This window comes from Sapajus apella, unplaced genomic scaffold (assembly GCF_009761245.1).
Source record: "Sapajus apella isolate SASKATOON/1434 unplaced genomic scaffold, GSC_monkey_1.0 scaffold129, whole genome shotgun sequence".
Lineage (NCBI taxonomy): Eukaryota > Metazoa > Chordata > Mammalia > Primates > Cebidae > Sapajus > Sapajus apella.
The window spans coordinates 674368-681727 of NW_022437069.1; positions in this window are offsets into that span (position 1 = coordinate 674368).

Consider the following 7360-nt stretch of genomic DNA (forward strand, 5'->3'; position numbering starts at 1 on the left):
AAAGGCTGAGGTGGGAGGACGGCTTGAGCCTGAGAGCCGGGGCTGCAGTGAACGTGATCCTGCCACTGCGGTCCAGCCCAGGTAGACAGAGTGAGACCCCATGACCAAAAAAATAGATAACATTTTGTCTTTTTAATTGACATTATTGGCAAAGGCTAAAAAAGTAACCACTCATGCACTGTTAATAGGCAATAAATTCATGTAGTCTTTCCAAAGACCAGTTTGACATTATGCATTTATCCTTCAACCAAAAAAATGCATATCTTGGAATGTATCATAAGGATATTGTGGTTTTATTAAATGTGCAAAAATTATCCATGAAGACACTCCTTGGAAACTGCTCAAATATGCATCAGTAGGTGTTTACATCAGTGATGGCAGCTACAAATATAGAATGCCATATAGCCATGAACAGTGATCATCTTTGGTCTGGTCAGTCTTGACTGGCTACAGGAAACAGATATTCACAGTTTTACTTCTAAAGGACAAAAGGTTGGAAGAGAGGCATTTATTATAAAGGTCTATATGGACTGGAACTGTGGCAAAAACCAACCAGGACTAATGAAAGCTTGAAGGCATGGTTGCATTCCTCTGGGCATCTCTGCTTTTCCACAGAATGGCTCTACTCTCCACTCTTTGATAACCAGCTTCCTCCATTTATTTTTTCTGCTCCCTCACAACTCTTGTTTCGGCTTGCCTTGCCTTGCCATGGCTTTGATTGAAGGTCATGGTGTCCTCACATCATCAGCTCCATTGAGGATCATCTCAACCATCCAACTCCATAACCCATAGAATGCGTGTGATTGACCCAGCTCGGCTTTCTACCCTGTGGGTACATCTCTGACCACCCACAGACAGGCTGCCCTTAGATTAGATGCCGATCTTTACTTCAATCAGCTATGATCAGGAGATCCAGATAATTAAGCATAGAGAAGTATGAGCTGGGAGTTATTTCCTTGGGAGGGTGGGCAGGCAAGAAATGTCCAAGCTGGCAGTACAATATTTTAATATTGTGGTTAAGTGAAAATATCAAATTATGACAAATAAACATGATACATTCTGTTTTAAATGTAGATAGATAGGTACATAGATGGGTATGTGCATATGTATAGATAAAGCCTTGAAGTATATTCACCAGTAAATTAACAGTGGCTTCCCCAGGTAGTGCTATTACATTGGGGTTTGTTTGCTTGCTTGTCTGGATTTAAAATGAGCTGCTGGAAATACTGTTTTGTCAGTAAATATAAATATGAATAAAATTAGTAAATATGAAATGAATAAATGACAAAAATAATGAGCTAAATGGTCATTTTGGGAGACAAAATTGGTTCATGACCACAAAGAACTTACAAGCCAGCTGGAGTGGGGCAATATTAACAGGGTATCTTGAGATAAGCCCATAAGCCGGGCGCGGTGGTTCAAGCCTGTAATCCCAGCAGTTTGGGAGGCCGAGGCGGGTGGATCACGAGGTTAAGAGATCGAGACCATCCTGGTCAACATGGTGAAACCCCGTCTCTACTAAAAATACAAAACATTAGCTGGGCATGGTGGCACGAGCCTGTAATCCCAGCTACTCAGGAGGCTGAGGCAGGAGAATTGCCTGAACCCAGGAGGCGGAGGTTGCAGTGAGCCGAGATCGCGCCATTGCACTCCAGCCTGGGTAACAAGAGTGACACTCTGTCTCAAAAAATAATAATAATAAAAAAATAAAAGAGATAAGCACATAATAGAGGTTTATCTACTTAGAATAACTTTTAGCCTATTAACTGCCTGGGAAACTCCTACTGAACTTCCCAGACCCAATGCAAATGTCACCTCCTCCCCAGGCAAAATGAATCACTTCCTCATTTATTATATTTCCCAGGACTTTAGTAACCAGGTATCTTCATAAATAAGTCTTACTGTCTAGTAAGTACATTTTTAAGAATTAAGTCCCAATTTTTTTTTACATTTAAATGCTTCTGAAATCAGGATAAATCTTACAATCAGTATTAAAAGAAACTAGCCAGCTACCAGGAGAAAAGCAGATGGAGAAGTAACATAATTGTTGACATAGTTTGGATATTTGTCCCCATCCAAATCTCATGTTAAATTATAATCCCCAGTATTGGAAATGGGGCCTGGTGGGAGGTGATTTGATAATGGGGGCGGTTTTCTCTTGAGTGATTTAGCGCCATCCCTTGGTGCTGTTCTTGTGATTGTGAGTTCTCATGAGATCTGGTCATTTAAAAGTGTGTGGGCCGGGCGCGGTGGCTCACGCCTGTAATCCCAGCACTTTGGGAGGCCGAGGCGGGTGGATCACCAGGTCAAGAGATCGAGACCATCCTGGTCAACACGGTGAAACCCCATCTCTACTAAAAATACAAAAAATTAGCTGGGCATGGTGGCGCGTGCCTGTAATCCCAGCTACTCAGGAGGCTGAGGAAGGAGAATTGCCTGAACCCAGGAGGCGGAGGTTGCGGTGAGCCGAGATCGCGCCATTGCACTCCAGCCTGGGTAACATGAGTGAAACTCCGTCTCAAAAAAATAAAAAATAAAAAAATAAAATAAAATAAAATAAAAGTGTGTGGCACTCTCTTTCTCTCGCTCTTGATTTCACCATGTGATGTGCCACCTCCCCATTCACCTTTTACCATGATTGGAAACTTCCTGAGGCCTCCCCAGAAGCAGATGCCACTATGCTTGCTGTATGTAGTCTCCAGAACTATGAGCCAATTAAATCTCTTTTCTTATAAATTACCCAGTCTCAGCCAGGTGCAGGGGCTCACACCCATCATCCTAGCACTTTGGGAGGCAGAGGTGGGTGGATCACTTGAGGTCAGGAGTTCAAGACCAGCCTGACCAACACAGTGAAGCCCCCTTCTCAACTGAAAAAACAAAACAAAAATTAGTGACATGTGATAGTGCATGCCTGTAATCCCAGCTACTCCAGAGGCGGAGGCAGGAGAATTGCTTGAACCTCGGAGGTTGCAGTGAGCCAAGATTGCACCACTGCTCTCCAGCCTAGGTGACAGAGCAAGGCTCTGACTCAGAAAAAATGAAATAAAATTACCCAGTCTTAGATATTTCTTTCTAGCAATGCAAAAATGCCTTTCTAGGCCAGGCGCGGTGGCTCAAGCCTGTAATCCCAGCACTTTGGGAGATGAGGCAGGTGGATCACTTGAGGTTGGGAGTTGGAGACCGGCACAGCCAACATAGTGAAACCCTGTCTCTACTGAAAATACAAAGATGAGCTGGGTGTGGTGGTGCACACCCGTAATCCCAGCTACTCGGGAGGCTGAGGCAGGAGAATCGCTTAAACCCCGAAGGTGGAAGTTGCAGTGAGCCAAGATCGTGCCATTGCACCCCAGCCTGGGCGACAGAGCAAGACTCTGTTTCCAAAAAAACCCAAAACTATTCTCCCAGACACCTGCACGGCTCACTGTCTTTCCTTATGATCTGAGCTTGAATGCCAAGCCTTCCCTCACTAGGCATGCCATCATGCTCTGTCCCCCTGCCCTGGATTCCTGTTTGGGCCTCACCTCTATCAGCACATCACCCCAAGAGAGCTGGGCCCTTGTCCAATTCTTTCACCCAATCCCCAGTACCTAGAACAGAGCATGGCCCATAGCTAGTGCTTCGTCAATGAAGTGAGTGAATGACAACCAATACAAATACTGCCCAGGACATATTCTCTCCCTTCTTGTGGAGTTTCAGGACTGGCTGAGATTTTTGGCCACAAAGACCAAGCCATGGAATTGGGGGCTGTAGATGATAATGATCTGGGACTGATATATGTGGCACACAATTGAGCAAAGCCAATGAGGCTGAACCGTGGAAATGCCGTTGTCCCCATCTGCAGGAAGTGCAGGTCTATACTGTCCAGGTCCACACCTGCAGGAGGTACAGGAGCATCCTGGGAACCTTCCTGGCAGAGGCCCAGCCCAACCTAACCCACCCTCCCATCCCAGGCTGGAAACCTGCGCCACCCCTCAGGTGGAAGTCAGGAGGAGCCCCACACAGCTTCTCCCTAAAATCATGAGGCTGGTTTCCGTGGGTGTCATTCTGTACTTGTGGAGGCAGGGAGGGCTTTCCTGGAACCAGGCGGAGGTGGCACCGTGTATTGTGATGCAATCACTTCTGGCAGCTGCAGGGCACAAGAGGCCAGTTCCAGGAGACCCCTGACCTGGCCAGCCTCTGCATCAGAGAGGCTGGAGGCAGAAGCTGCAGCAGGACATCTCTCCCACTGAACAAACTGTCCTGCTTCTCACTGGCTCATGTGTGACCTTGCAGGGGTCTTGTTCTTTCCATGTCCCATGGCTAATAATGCAGGGGAAGGCAAACCATGGCCCAGAGACCAAATCCTGCCTACTGCCTACTCTTATCAATAAAGTTTCATTGGAACACAGCCAAATCCATTTATTTCTGTATTTCACGTTTTGAGCAGTTGTGATAGAAACTCTCTGGCCCACTAGCCTAAAATATGCACAACTGGTGGGCCGGGCGTGGTGGCTCAAGCCTGTAATCCCAGCACTTTGGGAGGCCGAGGCGGGTGGATCACGAGGTCAAGGGATCGAGACCATCCTGGTCAACATGGTGAAACCCCGTCTCTACTAAAAATACAAAAAATTAGCTGGGCATGGTGGCGCGTGCCTGTAATCCCAGCTACTCAGGAGGCTGAGGCAGGAGAATTGCCTGAACCCAGGAGGCGGAGGTTGCGGTGAGCCGAGATCGCGCCATTGCACTCCAGCCTGGGTAACAAGAGCGAAACTCCGTCTCAAAAAAAAAAATATATATATATGCACAACTGGTCATTTATGAAAAAGTTAATGAACTTCTGATATAAATTATCATCGAATCCCAGTCTCCCCGGAAAGTGGAGGGGGTGCTATTAATTTCCCTCTGGCCGGGTGCAGCGTCTCACGTCTGTAATCCCAGCACTTTGGGAAGCCGAGGTGGGTGGATCACTTGAGGTCAGGAGTTTCAGACCAGCCTGGCCAACTTGGCAAAACCCCATCTCTACCAAAAAGTATGAAAAGTAGCCACGTGTGGTGGTGGGTGCCTGTAATCACAGCTACTCAAGAAGCTAAGGCAGGAGAATTGCTTGAACCTGGGAGGTTGCAGTGAGCCGAGACTGAGCCATTCACCGCACTCCAGCCTGGAAGACAGAGCGAGACCCCATCTCAAATAATAGCAAATACTTATTGAAATATATATTATATATTTAATTATATAACTACAATTATCATAACCACTATAATCAGTAATAAATATTTCATTGTGACGAGTGTAACTAGATTAGTGGTTCTTTTTTTTTTTTTTTTTTTGAGACGGGGTTTTTTTCTTTTTTCCCCTCATGGGAGTGCAATGGCGCGATCTCGGCTCACCGCAACCTCCGCCTCCTGGGTTCAGGCAATTCTCCTGCCTCAGCCGCCTGAGTAGCTGGGATTACAGGCACGCGCCACCATGCCCAGCTAATTTTTTGTATTTTTAGTAGAGACGGGGTTTCACCATGTTGACCAGGATGGTCTCGATCTCTTGACCTCGTGATCCACCCGCCTCGGCCTCCCAAAGTGCTGGGATTACAGGCTTGAGCCACCACGCCCGGCATCTTCCTTCCTTCTTTCTTTTTTTTTCTGAGATGGAATCTTGCTCTGTAGCACAGGCTGGAGTGTACTGGCATGGTCTTGGCTTACTGCAACCTGTGCCTCCCGGGTTCAAGTGATTCTCCTGCCTCAGCCTCCTGAGTAGCTGGGATTATAGTGTACGCTATCACACCTGGCAAATACTTGTATTTTAGTTTGGCCAGGCTGGTCTCAAACTCCAGACCTCATGACCCACCCACCTTGGCCTCCCGAAGTGCTGGGATTACAAGCAGGAGTCACCGTGCTGGGCTTGCAATATTGCTTTTTTCTAGCTTGACCAAAATGTTGCCATGCTTATCATCTTGGACTTTCTGCATGAGGACAAGGACCTGGTCTGTTAGAGGAGGAGTCCCCAACCCCCAGCTTATAGACTGGTACCAGTCTGCAGCCTCTCAGGAACTGGACCATACAGCAGGAGGTGAGAGGAGGAAAGGCTAGCATTGTGTCACCTGTGTTTATAGCCACTCCCCATCACATGCATCACCGCTTGATCTCCGCCTCCTGACAGATCAGCAGTGACATTAGGTTCCCATAGAAGCATGAACCCTACTGTGAACTGCGCATGTGGGGTATCTGGGCTGCATGCTCCTTATGAGAATCTCATGTCTGATGATCTGTCACTGTCTCCCATCACCCCCAGATGGGACCGTCCAGTTGCAGGAAGACAATCTGAAATCATTATTTCATTACTTGTTACAGTGTAATAATAATAAATGTACAATAAACGTAATGTGTTTGAATCGTCCCAAATCCATGCACCCCACCCCGGGCCATAGAAAACTGTCTTCCAGAAAACCAGTCCCTGGTGCCAAAAACCTTGCGGACCACTGTGTTAGCAAGTTCCCAACAGCAACTCAACCATCGGCACCTCTAACTTTCCTCCCAGAGATGGGAGGGAGGCTGAAATTTCAAATCCTCTAATGGCAAGGTTGGTTTCTTTGGCAAGCAGCCCCACTGAGGCTGTCTAGGTGCCCCCAGCCATCAGTCATCTCATTAGCACACAAAGACACATCATTTCATACATTACAAAGGCTTAGCGCTCTGCCTCAGGACACTGGGGCAGAGGCCACACATGTTCCAGTAACCCACAGAATGGAAGAAAAAATCTGCACACTAGATTCTTCATAAGTGTCTGTTATCCAGAATGTATAAATAACTTTTCCAATTCAACCACAAAGACAATCCAATCTAAAAACTAATGAAGCACTTTAATACACACTTCACCAGCAAGCACTTGAGAGATGCTTAACATCATTAGTCATAATTAAAACCAGAAAGAGACACCCCTTAACTCACACCAAAATAGTCATACCAAAAAAAAACACAAGTGTTGACAAAGATGTGCGGAAACTTGAACTATTAAGCACTGCTTGTGACAATATGAAATGGTGCAGCATATGTGTCAAATAATTTGGAGTTTCTTCAAACAGTTGCAAGTAGATTTACGGTATGACTCAGTGATTCCATTCCTAGCTATATATCCCAAAGACCTGAAAACAGGTGTTCAAACAAAAACTTGTATGCTCTTTAAATGTGTCAAGATCGGGCCGGGCATGGTGGCTCACATCTGTAATCCCAGCACTTTGGGAGGCCGAGGTGGGTGGATCACGAGGTCAAGAGATCGAGACCATCCCGGTCAACAGGGTGAAACCCCGTCTCTACTAAAAATACAAAACATTAGCTGGGCAAGGTGGCGCGTGCCTGCAATCCCAGCTACTCAGGAGGCTGAGGCAGGA